The following is a 15,826-nucleotide window of genomic DNA, read 5'->3' on the forward strand; positions in this document are numbered from 1 at the left end:
ATCCCCAGCTCCTCCTCCTTGAGATGTTGAAGCTTATTCAACTAGATTAATTCTTTTGGGGAGATGGAGAGAATCAAGTGGCCCGCAAAGATGCTTGGCATAAACTTCACTGTGTGATCTGGCTCACTTCTTCCAATGCCAAATGCTGCTGCAACATCACTAGGTTCCACAGCACATGCAGCTCATGGCCATCTTGTTTCTGTTAGCATTAACGATCAGGATTGTTCTTCTACTTGTTATCTTATTGTAAAGTCTTGTTCTTGTAATCCATTGTGTTCTTTGAATGTTTGTGATTCCTAAGGTCTGTTATTTGAATTGCTTGAATTTGTATATTAAGAATGGCATTAAAATTGTATATGCTTGTAATAAAAGTCAACCTCAATCAATGAATATTCACAATATTGTTTTTTATGTCATGATCAGCAGAGCCCTCTATCAGAAACCCCTAGGATGCTTGTTTAAAAATCAGATTTTGGCACAGCAGCTGTAGATAGTGGCTCAGGAATCTACATTTTATAACCCATGTAATTCTAATGCATTGACATTTTTAGATACACTGATTTAGGGGCTTGTTGAGTAGGTACTCCATTGTAGGTGCGAATTCTTATCCATTAGCTCCTAGATAATTTTCCCCCAGCACCTTAAAAAATGTGGTAGACCAGCCTGGCTAACATGGTGAAACCCTGTCTCTACTAAAAATACAAAAATTAGCCAGGCGTGGTGGTGCGGCTGTAATTGCAGCTAGTCAGGAAACTGAGGCAAAAGAATCACTTGAACCCAGGAGTCAGAGCTTGCAGTGAGCCGATATTGCGCCACTGGGCTCCAGCACGGGCAACAGAGTGAGACTCCGTCTCAAAAAAAAAAAAAAAAAAAAAAATGTGGTGGAACATAATTTTGAAAGAGTTCCCAAGATTAATGCAGTTAATTCTCTTAGTAATAAAATTATTAGTATTTATTGATTATAAACAATATTTCCAATAATCCCTTGCTGAGTAATTCTTTGGAGGTAGTAAAGTGCATACAATACTGTGTTTGTACAAGCAAATAGAGAGACAGAGGGTGAGATCATTGTTGAGTAAAATTTGATTGTGAATCCATCATTGCTGCTTCCTCAGCCTTGACTTCTGTGGAGCATCTGAGGTTTTCCCTTATGATAAGAAATAGGATTGCTGTGTGTTTTTATATGTCAACTGTCTAGCTGAAGCATCACACATCAGAAGTCATGCGTAACCTGTTTTCATGACATTTTAGGAAGAAGAAGTGGGAAACCAGCTAAAAGATTAGGAAAGAGGGCTTTTCAATTGCAGGGTCACATCGAGTTCTCATTTGTGCTCTAGTACTTTCTTAGTAAAGCCCCAAAAGTTAATAAAAAAGAGTTTAAATCTTCTGCCTGAAATGATGCTCTTCTTCCCTGAGACTCCCTATAAGACACTTGGCTGCAGAAGGAGCCTCATGTCTGCCTATGCTGTGTGAACAAGCTTCCTCTTAAAGAATTATGACCCTACTACTGGGTGGTTCCATGACAATATATCAGCCCCTGACCACGAGATCCCCCAGAGGGGCCTCCTAGCAAGCTTGGATTCAAGGCACCTCCCATAACAAGGCTGACCCCAGTGATGTCTTTGAATGTCTTTTACCCTGTGCTCTTGAAATCCTTGGTGTTCATCTCTGATGTTGTCTTAAAAACTTAGAAAAGAAACCAAATGAAAAAAGTTTCTATCATGCTGACCTGCCATAGTCCCATGTAGCAGCTTAGATATGATTAAATATTGTAGATGAAGAAGGTATGCTTCCCCCAATGACCTGTGAGCTTACTGAAGACAAGGACCTTGTCTAACTTATTTTAGCATTTTCAGTCTTCCTCACACCACTTGCTTTCCTCACTCTCCTCTCTTGCCGCCTCTAATATCTTAATGTTCAACACATAGCAGTACTCATATTATCTATATGCTATTAAGTTAGAATTGCATTGAATTGACTTCAGGACCTGGTCTTAAATCACTTAGATTAGCAGAGGATATGTCAACTCGGGTTTTTGTTATGTATACTAAAAAGAGAATGGAAATATGCATGTTGATGTTATATGAAAGCAAGATAGTTTTTATTTTTATATACTGCATTAGAAAGGATACTAAATTGTGTGGGTTTTTTCAAATTATAACTTTCAGGGTGTAACAGAATTTATATTGCCTGCTTTAAAATATTAAAATTGTGGCTGGGCGTGGTGTCTCACGCCTGTAATCCCAGCACTTTGGGAGGCCAAGGCGGGCGGATCTCGAGGTCAGGAGATTGAGACCATCCTGGCTAACACAGTGAAACTCTGTCTCTACTAAAAATACAAAAAATTAGCCAGGCATTGAGGCGGGCGCCTGTAGTCCCAGCTACTCGGGAAGCTGAGGCAGGAGAATGGCGTGAACCCGGGAGGCAGAGCTTGCAGTGAGCCGAGATGGCGCTACCGCACTCCAGCCTGGGCGACAGAGCGAGACTGTCTAAGAAAAAAAAAAAAAAAAATTGAAAATGCTTACCCCATGATGCAACAGATATATATGAAACTATTTTTATGTGGCCAGCATTATGCTAGATACAAAAACAAACGGATACATAGACAAACAAAATATGATCTCTGCTCCCAGGGAGCTCACAGGCAAAAAGCTATTACAGTGCAAAGACAGTTTTGGAATCATGCACACTTCTATGGGAGCAGTTCAAGAAAGTAAGCCCTACTGAAGTCAGGGAAAGCTTCTTCGAGAAGCCCCTGAAGGTGATGACACCTGGCTGTGGTTGTGTAGTATTTTGCCAGATGAAGAGCAAGAAGAAAGACATTCCTTTGCAGAGGTAGGAACATGAACACAGAGATGGGTGATGTCTGACAGACTTAGGAAGCCAGTTAAAGTTGGAACCATGGATTTGACAGTGGAGAAATTAGCAGGATAAAAACCTAGAAGTTGGCTGGGTCAGATTCTGAAGGGCCTGGCATGTTTAGACTAAGGACACTTTCTCTACTCTAATGCTAGGAGGGGTGCACTGAATGTTTGAAAATGAACTTGCAGTGCAGAAAGACAACCTTGGCAAATGTGAGAATTGGGAGGTGGCGAAATTCAAGGGCCTCTGCTAGTGATCCAGGTGGAAGACAATGGTGGCCTGAATTAAGGTCTAATGAGGGAGTAGAGAGAAATAACTCCAAAAATAGTAATTAGATACAATCAGTGGGACCACAGACCACTTGGTTGTGGATTTAGACAGAGAGGAAATGTCAGAGTCTGGCTTGGGGATGTTTTAGTTTGCTAGGGCTGCTATAAAAAGCACCACAAATTAAGTGACTTAAACAATAAAAATTTGTTGTCTTACAGTTCTGGAGGCCAGAAGTCTGAAATCAATGTTTTGGCAGGACAGCCTCCTTCTGAGGACTGTGAGAGGTGATCTGTTCAAAGCTGCTCTTCTTGGCTTGAAGATTTCTATTGTTATCATATGTCTCTTCACATCACCTTCCTCTATGCATTTCTGTCTCTGTATTCAGATTTTCCCCTTTTATTAGAACACCAGTCATATTGGATTAGAGTCTACCATAATGACCTCATTTTAATTCGGTAAACTCTGTAGAGACCCTATCTCCAAATAAGATACAATTTAACCCATCATGGTGGGTGTAGGGCCATTCCTTGAGACAGAGAACACAAGAAAAGGAGATTTGATGGATGCTGGGGGAAGAGGATGAAATTGGTTTCATGCTATGCTGCCCATGCCACATTTTCATTAAATCTATTATAGTATTATGGCCCAATAGCTGCTTGCTTTTGTGACTTTTATGTTATGGCTATGCAGCACCTCTCTCTCTGGGTTCCTTTTGCTTTATTGGTTTAGTCTTCTGACAGTGCCTGGAGGAGTGGGGCTGTGAAGAAACCATAGGCTGTCCATCTTATACACTGGCTGTCAGATCCTATAGCCTGGAAGGCATTCTGTTTGGATGACATTAATCCATGTTTCAACTCCCCCTGCCCAAGACAGTGGTTGTTATCGTCAAGAATGACACCTGAGGCCTGCAACACCAGCCTCTAGAAGCTCTCCACAATCATACTGTCAGCTGGAGCCCCCAACAAAGCTCAGACCGATGGCCCAGACAGCGAAGATGTTACTGTCAAATTTAGCAGCTACATACACACAGATGCCACATTGATTACTCTTTATTTCCCCAAAGTTGTCTTTGGCTATGGCCATTTGATGTTTTATGGGGTGAGGTAGGCTGGTAGAAGATTGTCAGCCCCCAAATCAGTAAACCAAGTATCTGTCCTTTAACTGTTTTCTTTTTCTTTTTTTTTTTTTTTTTTTGAATAGGATAGTCAATATTGGCCAAGTGCTAAGACACATTTAGCTAACCCCAGGCCTGAGATTTCTCTCATTTGTCACTTTGAAACACTGGGTCCTATTGAAGGCAAAGATGAATTGTAACCCAGAGAGGACAATCACATTGGACAGGGTGACTTCCTGGGTTTAATTAAAGTACTGAAATTAATGAGTATTGTAAGTGACTTGCCAAATTGCCTGACAAAATTATTTCCACAGATAACTCCTTGTTTTCAGAAAAATGCCAGAGAGTAGCCAGAACTTTGTAGTGAACCAAACAAATGACATCCTAATGGAGGATTAGCTGGAAGATGCCTCAGGTTTGGAATGTGACCAAGTATTACTCTGGAAAACTCCTTTTATTGCAGCCCCTGGAGCAGCACCAAAGCCTGAGTGAATTTATCTAAGGTTGTTTTTCTCCCCAATTTAAGAAAGGCGCTGGAATTATATTTGTCTAAATTATAATTATTGAAAGTTAATTTTAAAGAAAGACAATTGAGATAATAGTTTCAAAAGTCGAGATTTACTTTGCTAGCCTGATTTATTCCCTGATTTAATCAGGGAATTTAGAGATAACCACCTGGGACTTTTTAGGTTAGAAAGATCCAAAAAAGAATTTAATGCATCAATTTTTTAGCTAAGCAGAAAGACTTTTTTTTTTTTTTTTTTTAGATCAAGAAAAAGGGAATTTGAAATTGGCATAGCGTAACTCAATTTTTTTCCTCTCAAAAAATAACCTTGATGCTTTTCTTAGTGAGTTAATTTATAAAAGAGCCCAGTGGCTTCTGTTCCTGATAGTTGCATGGGTCTTTTGGGGGGCCAGTTATTTTGTTCCCAAAGACACTCAAGTGTATCTAGAATGAAGTAGGGGAGTAATCTTAGAGCTTTGTCTTGATGGAGAAATGGAGGTTTTCATGAGAAACTTGAGTGATTGTAGGGAGGTTTAGATTTTCTCCCTAAACCAACAAAGAGTTAAGGAAAGCCTGGAGTAAGTGGGATGGCTGTCACAGGGCTGTCAGGGCAGATATCCTCCGCTCCATTGGATCTGCCAGCTATTAAGCTTGCTTATTCCACTTCTCATGAACTATGCATGGTGCTTGTTCTGCTATGGAGGGAGTCCTGTCATTAATACTCTCCACCCCAGTAAGAGCCATTTGATATAACCACGCTGAATTTACCCAGTGATATCCTTAAGAAAAAATGAGTGAATTCTATTAATGAAGCTGTAACATTGTTGAAATAGGCATAGACTTCCTCACTCTGTGAATTTTAATCAGCCTACAAATCCCCATTTATTAGTTATGGGTAATCTACGGATGTCTTACTTTTTAAAGGCCTTTGGAGAAAATTAAATGTTGTCGAATCATTGGGGTCTTCCTTGATATGTGTGTAACTCATGTTAACATTAATGAATGTTCATCACCGATTAATAAGAGAGAGACCTCTTTATATAAAGGTTAGTAAGAAAGACACAGAGCAGTGATTTCAGTGTCTCTCTATCAGCACATAAGGTCGATAGCTTGATTCATAGGTGAAGGTTCTATTGCATCAGGGAAGATAAATACAACCTAAGGATGTATGACTTTATGATGGGCTGGGGAAGGATGGATAAAGGCAGATGCCTCCTCTGAAGTTCTCCTTGTTTAACAGTTCATAGAGTGGAAGGCAGTCTTTTGTGAAAGTGTTTCCTGGGATTTAAACTTTTATGATATAATATGGCTCCTAAATCTTTTGGAATTTATAGTTGGGTGGGGGTAGAGAGAGGGGAAGGGAAAGAGATAGAGATGTTCCCTTAGGAAAATAATTTATTAATAATAAATAAAAGGATGAAGTCATAAAAGATGTGAGGTGAGGAGAAGCTGTGGTTTGAGAGCCAAGGAAAGACCGTGATTCTAGTCTCACTTTTGTAAAAGGAATTTACTCTTTAGACTTTCCTCAGCAATAAAATGAGACACTTGGACAGGTTCTCTTGAAGGGCCTGCTTCCTCTAACAGTCAGTGATTACAGTGTAGAAAGCAGAGTGCATGCCATTGATAAATAGGGTGATGGCATTAAAAGGATGAGTTGACATTAATCATGAAGGGATTACAGGAAAAGGTACAATATGAACATCTTTGTGAGTGAGCAAGGCTGTGCAGAGGTGACAGAGTCCATGACTGAATGGAGCGTGACGCTTCGAAGTCAGGAGACAGGTCTGAGTCAGAGCTTGACACCTACTGTGTGACCTCAGAAATGTTGACTCGCCCAGCCACCATTTCCTCATTTGACACACAGGTCAGTACAGTCTTCCTCACTGGGTTGTTGTATGGGATAGTTCAGATACCGGATGCCTAAGACATAGCATGGTGTCCGACCATAATGGATCCTGAACGACAGGGCCTTTACTACCGAGTAATGCATGTGTGTACTGACCCTTTGGTATATTTAGCAAATAGTCCCTAAAATCATTGTTTAAGTAACTTTTAGAATGTAAATTTTGTCTTATGTTCACTAGGGAAGCTTTCTATTTCAAAGGAATCTTACTTGACTCTCTTCATAAGGGCCTTTTTATAATGTTAATTACCTCCTTATAATTTATCTGGTTTGTTAAGTTTAGCTTCTGTTCTTTGTGTTTTCTTAAAGTGGAGCAAACCTGAAAGCTTACTAATATCTTACTCCATTCACATTTGCCCTTTTTTGTGAGCTGCTGTGATAATATGTGATAACTGACTTCAAGAAAAATGCCTCTGCCCTCCTCTCTTGAAACATTAAACTAGGGGAAGCTTTTCTTCCAGCGATTATTCTCATAGGTTGAATGGTCTTTAAATTGCAATTGGCAGAGTGCTTGGTGAAATGCTATATTTAGGAACTATTGTGTACCTATGTCTATTATCTGTGTTTCCTTTTCTTTTCCAAAAGCTGTGTTTCCATGGAAAAAGCGCATTTGTTGCTTAGGAGATTGTCCACTCTTGTCTTTTTGCTTATCCTTCCCATTTAGCCCCAGACAGGTTTGTAATATCATTCACAGTTGCTGTGGAGACTATTATGATGTCATGTGTGGGGAGCTATTATTTAAGGTGATGACTTGGCAGCTGGATCTTCTGAAACAAGAAGGGTGCATGCACGTGTGTGCACAGGCACACGTGCACTCATGCACACACACACACACACACACTCACGCACACACACTGCAGGAATTCTTCCTTGAAATGACCCTATCACAGACTTTTTGAAGGGAATAGTGCATCAAGCTTTCTTTCATAATTTGGTAGAACTTACCTTCTGCTCTCAGGCAGCCCAGCTTTTCAGTCATTCATGATTAAAACAGTGACAAGAGAAAGGAGGATGTACAACCTTTCTTGTATAAGATACCGACTAAAACTGCAGCACTCTCTAGCAGGGCCAATTAGCTCATAGCATACACTGAGATCTTTCCCTACAAGTTGATCATTCTTTATTAGTCAGTGCAGCTGGAAATGAATCAAGATATAGTAGCGGTGAGAGAATTCAATTACTCATAACTAAGCTAGAAATATCATTTTACTAAAGGGAAACTGAAAGGAGAGGAGGTGACTGACATTTTATCAAGTTCTTTCTATGTGCTAAGCAGTGAATATCTCTGCCTGGGATCATCTGCCTCTTCTCTTCTGGCACCATTACCTCTCCTTCCCCTACTTCTTTTTGTTTGTTTTGTTTTGTTTTGTTTTGTTTTGTTTTAAAGAGACTGGGTCTCGCACTGTTCACCCAGGCTGCTAGGCTGGAGTATGGCCTCAAACTGCTGGGCTCAAGCAATCCTCCTGCCTCGCCTCAGCCTTCCAAGTAGCTGGGACTATAGGCACGTGGCACCACGCCCAGATAATTTTAAAATTCTCTGTAGAGATTGATTCTCGCTGTGTTGCCCAGACTGGTCTCAAACTCTTGGTCTCAAGCAACCTTCCTGCCTCAGCCTCCCAAAGTGCTGGGATTATAGGTGTGAGCCAATGTGTCCAACCTCCTTCCCCTTCTTCAGCACCAACCTATAAATATGTCTGTTTCTCCTCCTATCCTTGCTTCCCACCCTCATCTAAATCAGACTCCTGCCTCATGTCTCTCATTCCATTTTGTGCCAAGTATCTGTAAATAATAGTCTACTGTTCCCAACTAACGTGTACATCAGAATCACCAGAGGAACCTATTAAAATACAGATTTGTAGGTCTCCATTCAGAATGGTTGGTTCAGAAGATTCAGGGTGTGGCCCAAATCTTGTTTTTTTTTTTTTTTTTTTTTTTAGCAAGCTCCCCTGGGTGATTCTGTTGTGCTCTCAGGTATTAGACAGTAATTGGTACTCATTTCTTAATTCCTCTCATCTTAATCACTCATCAGCCCTTCTCCATCTGGCTTCTGCCTCTCTCGTGAAAATGTTTTTGCCAGGATCGCGTGGCTCTCCCTACCTGGTGAATGAAATGGCACGTGGGTTCACTGTAGAACACTGGATGTGGCTGGCCACTCCCACTTTGGAATTCCCTGCCCCTTGATGCCTGTGACACTGTGCTCTCTCAATCAGCCCTCTGGTCTGTTTGATGATTCCACTTCCTCATCCTACCCTGTAAATGCTGGTTTTCCCCAGGATACCATGCTCAGCCCTCTAATTTTTATTTCCCTATAGACCAAGCAATTTCATCCATTCCTGTGGCTTAACTACCACAGGTCTGCTGATGACACCCGTAGGCACCTACAACTTTGACCATCTCTTACCTAAGCTTCAGAGTCATAGATATCTCTGTGTGCTGAGTATATGTGTGTCTGGATGCCCTGTCAGTTCCATAGGCTCAGCTTGTCCAAAATCAAACTTGTCTTCTCACTAAATCTTCCACAGCATGCTTTTCCCCAATGGAGATCCCACTGTCAACCAAGCTAAAAACCTGAAGCCATCCTCCTCTAATTTTTCTCACTTCCAACATCAAAGAATTATCAAACCCTTCCAATTTTCCTCCTAAATATTTCTTGGATGTGTTTTCACCTCTGTTTCTCAGCTTCAGACTCTCATCACCCCCTGTGACAGCCTTCTGGCAGGTTCTCCCAGGTATATAGCAGTACTGTATGTTCTCAACACCCCTATTGAATGCTTAACCCCATGAATTTAGAAAGTATGGCTTCTTCATGCCATATTCTCAGCATCTAGCAGCATTCATGGCAGGTGATCCATAGAGTTAGATAAATGAAAGCATGAAACATCTAGCTCATAGCTTTTTTGGAAATTCTTATTTACAGATAAAACATATAAAGCAGTGAGCTTAAGGGCTAACATGTTTAAAATGTAAATTGCCAGCAACCAAATTGCTATTGGTATTAAGTCAAGAATTTTGAAATTTGTTTCCCTCCTTCAGGTCTTCAGCACCAAACTAGATCAGCTGGAATCTTCTCTCACACTGAGAGAGGTGGCTATTTTGTTTAAAAGTGATCTAGCTGTAGTTTTATTGTTATAAATTCCAACTTTACAGTGAGTTACTCAGACTTGTATATTCTCTCCTGACCCATTCAGGTTATTGGTGAATTATAAGCATTGTCAGCATGGTTTGGTTCTTCTCTGTCACAAAGGGTCACTGTGACAGTCTCCTCACTGAGTCTCTGATTTCTCTTTTGAATCTTTCAGAATGGAGGGTGATGTGGTTTGGCTGTGTATCCCCACCCAGATCTCATCTAGAATTGTAATCCCCAGGTGTTGAGGGAGGGACCTGGTGGGAGGTGATTGGATCATGGGAGCAGTTTCTCTCATGCCATTCTCTTGATAGTGAGTGAGTTCTCATGACATCTGATGGTTTTATAAGGGGCTCTTCCCCCTTTGCTTTCTCTCTCTCCTGCTACCATGTAAGACGTGCCTTTCTTCCCCTTTGCCTTCTGCCATGATTGCAAGTTTCCTGAAGTCTCCCCAGCCATGCAGAACTGTGAGTCAATTAAACCTGTTTTCTTTATAAATTACCCAGTGTCAGATATTTCTTTACAGCAATGCCAAAATGAACTAATACAGAGGATTAATTGCTACAATAAAATATGAAGAAATTAAAACCTATCATTCTTTTTTCCTCAGGAAACCAGACACAAGCAGAAAGTGAAACTCAGAGCACTGAGTGCCTTGTCCAGTGAGCCAGTGATTTAGGAAAATGGAGAGCTTCTGTGTTCTTTGACATTGTGGAAGCCACTGAGCTTCCCTCTGCCTCTATGTCTCCCTCTGTAAAACTGCCAGCTTTTCTGGCCCTTCACTGGATAGCTGTACAATGTATAAAGAGCATCCATAGTTTCTTGGAGGAAATATGTCAGCTTAAATAAGTGGTTCTTGATGTAGCCAGGGTGATAGGTGACATTTGGAAGTCTGCGTTTACAGTTACTGTTTTTAGGATTATATTTGCAGTATTCTTCTTTGCTTCAGCCACTCTTTATGAAAGATCATCAACACAGAACATCTGTGAAGACTTGTGGGATAGTTCACTGGCACAACCTGCCACATAGTAAATATAGCCATTCTAGCAAGACCTTGCCTATCCATGCTAATGAGGACTAGGCACAGTATGGATAATTTAAATCTGCAGAAAAATATAAAAATCTGGAGTCACTCAGTATTTTTTATCTTTCCTGCTGTCAAACTGGCAGTCATTTAAATTTCACATCCCCTTCCTTCCCAGGATGCTTTCATGAAAGGCACTAATGAGAGGCAAAATGGCCGAGAGGCAGGCAGGTTACTGGAAAAGGAGCCGTATGCAGCGAGGGGTTGAGCCAGGCAACAACTGGGTAATCAGCTCCTGAAAATCAGCTTCAGAAAGCATTTATTGAACTCGACCTGACTGCTCCTGAAGGTTAGGCAGTCACTTCTTCTGCAGGCAGGAGGTGAGGCCTCCTCAGGGCCAGGTCCTGTTCAAAGGCACACGAAAGGAGAGGAGTTGAGAAGGTAAACAAGGCAAGGTTGTACACACATTTCCACAGTGGAACTCAGCCTCTGACTGGTTCCTAAGGGAAGTTCCCTGTGCTGCAGGTTCAATTGCAGGAGGCAGAGAGGCATTGACCGGATTCCACCTTCTGGCTGATAAATTTGCTCGTCCAGATTTCACCTGAGATGTATCATCAGAGGTTAATTCCTGTTCCAGCCTTAGGTCAGAAAGGAAGTGCCTCTCTTCACTCCTCAGTCTTTGGAGAAACATATCTAAGAGCGCAAGTTACAATCACTACCCCTGACAAAGTGGCTCATGTGCTATGGAACATTGCCCCTGATCCTTGTTCTCAGCACAGTTCTCCTCATTTTGTACCTGCTACCTTTGTGGATAATAATTAACTACAATCATGGTGTTACAATTTACTGTGTTTATTTGATAAGTGGTATGTTCTTGGTTCTTGATTTTTCTTTTATTCTCTAATGCTCTATGACATAGGTGTGGGTTGACTGTCACTAACTCTGTTTATTTATGCTTAAGTGGCTTTGCAAACAAAAGGAACTTTTCACTTACAAGAGGACTTCAGTTGAGGAGCTTTGAATCTCTTGTGAGTAAGTCATTTTTAAAATAGAAAAGAGAGCTTTCACAGCCTTGATATAAGGGAGTCCTAGTTTCACTTGGGCTCAGCCTTTTTTTTTTTTTTTTTTTTCATCTGGTGGATGTCCCCAGATAACAGAAAATGTGATGGTTATGTTTTCCAGGCCAACATCAACCAAATGTGTTGTCAGAGAGTGATTTTAAGAACACTATTTTGTTTGCCAACATTCTAAAAATTAGGATGATGACCCTGTGAACTTTACAAATGTCAATAATTGAGTGGGGATCAGCATAATCCAGTAGACTGTTGACTAGTTCCACAGTGTGTCCTTCATTCTCTGTGTCCGTAAGTTCAGAGGACTGACATGGGGATTGGGATAAAAAAGCAAATTTTTTAGCATACGGATGACAAGCAGTCAACTCCTCTTTTTAAACAGTACATTGATCAATAAACCGTGTTCTACCAGGCTCTTGCTCATCCTGCCACTTATGGGTCAACTGGAGGCAAAGGATAGAAGGAGAAATGTATCGCTTCATAAATATGAATCTGATCGCTGTCAACCCACTTTACAATGGTGTTGTTTTAAAAGTGATTTTCAATAAGTGAAGTTAACAGAAAAAGTAAAATGGAGCATGTCAGGGTTCAGTTAGGTTCATCTTCTGCCTGTCTGTATCACTATTTTTACTTAAGGATAGAAAGATTAATTTATCTATTGTCTCTAGCTACTGAGAACTGTGCTAAGTGCTGTGGATACAGACATTAAATAAACAGTTTCAAGCACAGACTGATGCATGAGTATGTGCTGATCATGGTACGCACATAACTTTTCAGTCCTTGTGACAAGGAAGTGAGGCACCTCTGTCCACTGCTGGATAGAAGATTATGTTATCAGTAGCCATCTTCTAAACCACAGCAGCCCTACACAGAGATGCAGAAATGCAGAGATTTTTGCAGTGAGATATTAAATGGGTAGCATTCCAATCACAACAGACAAAAACTAACATGATAGACTCCGTGTTGAGGTTCTGACCTACCAGGATTTCTTCTGGCCATTTTGGATCCCAGCCTACTCTTTACAGCTTTTGGGAACGCAAATTCCCCTTTTGTCTTCTCTTTCCCTATCTCTGAATCCTCATAGTCAGTAGAAAAACTCGTATTGTCAAGGAGTCTTCCAGTGTTGCAGCTTCATCGTATTTTCTCCTGACTAGAATAAGGAACAACCAGACAAGATTTTGTTCATAGTATCTCCTCCTATACTGAAGACTGTTAAATCCTCTCCATCTTCTCTCAGCTGGACAATTCTTGTTCTTTTGACTGCTTCTTATAAATCTTATTTTCTTATCTTTGAATCATAATTATTGCTCATCTCCTCCAAAGAGTAGAGCGCAGGGCTTCTTGCAGACCTCAGCAAGCAGAGGTAGTGAGATCCTTTGCAGGAGTTCCTCAGCTGGGGCCAGTTATGCACACTTTGAGGACCCGGCTCTCCACACAGCACAGGAACATATGGGCACTGCATAGGAATCAATGAGCACTGTACAAGAATGAGATAAGTAGTGTTATGGACTGAATATTTGTATTCCCCAAAAATTCATATGCTGAAGCCGAGCCCCCAGTGTGGCTGTATTTGGAGATGGAGCATCTAAGGAAGTAATTAAGGTTTAGTGAGGTCATAAAAATGGACCACTGATCCAATAGGATTAATGTGTCCTTGTAGGAGGAGACCACACAGTGTTCTGTCTTCCCACCATCCCTCTTTCCCTCTGAACACCCACAGCGGAAAGGCCATGTGAAGACATAGGAAGAAGGTGATCATCTACCAATCAGAAAGAGAGCCCTTATTAGAAACTGGCCATGCTGGTACCTTGATATCAGACTTCCAGCTCCAAGATGGTGAGAAACGAAATGCCTGTTGCTTAGACTATCCAGTCTGTGGTCTTTGGTGATGGCAACTTGGACACACTTACATAAGCGGCTCTGGGGCAGTCCCTGTGCTGCTCCCCTGTGCCTCTGTCATCATGAGGTCTGTGCATTCTTGAGCATACTATGATGCTTAGATTCAGATTATTTTTCTTTTTATAACTCTGACCTACTTTCCTACAGAATATTTAAGACAAAATTTTCAGCAGGACATCTTTGTGTTACTGATATGGGGAAACCCATTTCATAGAAGAGTTTGTTGAACCAGGCTTCTTCTATATGCTATAGTTAGTTTTCCACTGGAATTGATTTAATCTCTAGTACATTGAAATATATTTAATAGGCCGGACACGGTGGCTCACACCTGTAATCCCAGCACTTTGGGAGGCCGAGGCAGGTGGTTCACAAGGTCAGGAGATCGAGACCACAGTGAAACCCCGTCTCTACTAAAAAATACAAAAAAATTAGCCGGGCACTATGACGGACACCTGTAGTCCCAGCTACTTGGGAGGCTGAGGCAGGAGAATGGCGTGAACCCGGGAGGCGGAGCTTACAGTGAGCCGAGATCGCACCACTGCACTCCAGCCTGGGCGACAGAGCGAGACTCCTCCATCTCAAAAAGAAAAAAGAGTATATTTAATAATAAGCCATATCATGAAGGCCTTCTACTTTGTTATTAAAATATCAGGAATCACTGTCTGATGAGTTCTTAAGCATTATGTTTTAATTATATAGAGAAGAAGAGTTCCTAGGCTTCAACTCAGGGTGTAATTTTTAAAAAATTATTTAAATTGACTTTGAAGCACCTTCCAGCCATTTGTTCAACAGTTAAATTCCCCAGAATGCCTGCTGTTTTCTGTCTAATTTTTGACATTATTATCTTTCTGGAAACAGAGCTGCTATTTAACTCAGCTAGCACTGAACAGAAACTGATTATTCTCTTTTGATGTAACTGGAGTGACTTAAATACTTACAATCTTTTGTGTTAAGGGAAGATTAAAGCGTAGGAGAAAGTGTTCTGTCTTGAAACTCCAAATAAATATTTCAATATGAAGTGGCCATAATTTCCTTATGAAAATTATATTGGGTCATTGGGTATTCATTCAGTAACAAAGCATTAGAAATAGTTGTAAGCAGTGCCTACAAGATCCACTTTTTTTGTTGTTGTTTTGGTTTGGTTTGGTTTTTGAGACCAGGTCTCACTCTGTCGCCCAGACTGGAATGCAGTGGTGCCATCTTGGCTCACTGCAACCTCTGCCACCCAGGCTCAAGCAATCCTCCCACCTTAGCCTCCCAAGTAACTGGGATGCAACCTCTGCCACCCAAACTCAAGCAATCCTCCCACCTTAGCCTCCCAAGTAACTGGGACTACAGGTGGGTGCCACCACACCGGGCTATTTTTGTATTTTTAGTAGAGATGGTGTTTTACCATGTTGGCCAGGCTGGTCTCAAACTCCTGACCTCAAGTGATCCACCCACTCTGCCTCCCAAAATGCTGGGATTACAGATGTGAGCCACTGCACCCTGCAGGTCCTCTATTCTTTTTTTTTTTTTTTTTTTTTTTTTTTTTTGAGACGGGGTCTCGCTCTGTCACCCAGGCTGGAGTGCAGTGGCCGGATCTCAGCTCACTGCAAGCTCCGCCTCCCGGGTTCACGCCATTCTCCTGCCTCAGCCTCCCAAGTAGCTGGGACTACAGGCGCCCGCCACCTCGCCCGGCTAGTTTTTTGTATTTTTTAGTAGAGACGGGGTTTCACCGGGTTAGCCAGGATGGTCTCGATCTCCTGACCTTGTGATCCACCCGTCTCGGCCTCCCAAAGTGCTGGGATTACAGGCTTGAGCCACCGCGCCCGGCCTCTCTATTCTTAAAAGATTCAGAGATTTCCTTTGACTTTGGCCATAATATGTGATTGGGCAGGAAAAAAGAAAAGCTGAGGCTAAGTTATACCAGGGACTCTTCTTTCTATAAATCAGAGACTTGTCATTACCTTATCCTTAATCCATATTCCAGTCAGAGTTCTTCCGAAATTACATTCCTTTCAGTTCCATCTTCTTAAAGGACTTACTGGGTCAGGGACATGTGTGGTAGAA

At 41.4% G+C, this 15,826-nt stretch overlaps 1 protein-coding gene and 1 long non-coding RNA gene across 10 annotated transcripts in view; one reads left to right on the top strand and one right to left on the bottom strand.

Annotated features, from left to right (window-relative positions):
- The window catches only part of LOC139357567 (uncharacterized), a 48,962-nt gene extending 40,096 nt beyond the window's left edge, over positions 1 to 8,866 (bottom strand). For both annotated transcript variants that reach the window (XR_011610982.1, XR_011610981.1), the window contains exons 1-2: positions 8,752 to 8,866; positions 7,201 to 7,421 (exon numbers count right to left, since the gene is read on the bottom strand). This is a non-coding gene — a long non-coding RNA (uncharacterized lncRNA). The remainder of the gene's footprint in view (positions 1 to 7,200; positions 7,422 to 8,751) is intronic.
- Positions 1 to 15,826, top strand: part of LOC105484363 (FAT atypical cadherin 3) — a 695,427-nt gene that overhangs the window by 415,622 nt on the left and 263,979 nt on the right. The gene's annotated exons all lie outside the window — the stretch shown is intronic.

The sequence above is a fragment of the Macaca nemestrina genome, chromosome 12, assembly GCF_043159975.1.
Source record: "Macaca nemestrina isolate mMacNem1 chromosome 12, mMacNem.hap1, whole genome shotgun sequence".
In the NCBI taxonomy this organism is placed as follows: Eukaryota; Metazoa; Chordata; class Mammalia; order Primates; family Cercopithecidae; genus Macaca; species Macaca nemestrina.